Here is a 554-nt window from a genome sequence, read left to right as displayed (position 1 = left end):
TAATCCTACCAGTCTGAGAAATCAAACTTACTTATTCTTCAAATACTTCTCTACTTTGTCACATAGTGTATCAGATGATTCTTGTCCTAGTGGACCTCAGTGGATAAAAATAGTCAGTAAGCTAGTGCCATGAATAAAACGTGTACTATGTTTTATGGGGATCATGGCACAAAGGTCAAAAAAAAAAAAGTAGGACAAGGTAAGGATGAGAGAGTGTGGAATAAAAGAATTTTGAATATTGGGTGGCCAAGGATAGTCTTACTGAGAAGGTGATCTTTGAATTGTGAAGTGCAGAGCAAAGACTAATATGGAAAACAGGCTGAAATGGGATCAAAATCAAAGCAGTGACACAGTTAGGAATCTACTAAAATTATTCAGGTGAGTGACAATAGAAGCTGGACTCAGGAGATATTAGTGTACAAAACATTTTTCCATCTCCTACTTTGACAAGTAGTGACTGGGATCTTAAAAGCTAGCAAGCTGCCATCTAGATGCAATGATGGATCTCTCCTCATACAGAGAAAAGAATGAAGAAAACCAAAAATTAATGGAAA

This window comes from Orycteropus afer, unplaced genomic scaffold (genome assembly GCF_000298275.1).
Source record: "Orycteropus afer afer isolate SDZICR_OR568_19922 unplaced genomic scaffold, OryAfe1.0 scaffold00151, whole genome shotgun sequence".
Taxonomy (NCBI): Eukaryota; Metazoa; Chordata; class Mammalia; order Tubulidentata; family Orycteropodidae; genus Orycteropus; species Orycteropus afer.
This window is presented reverse-complemented; position numbering follows the sequence as displayed.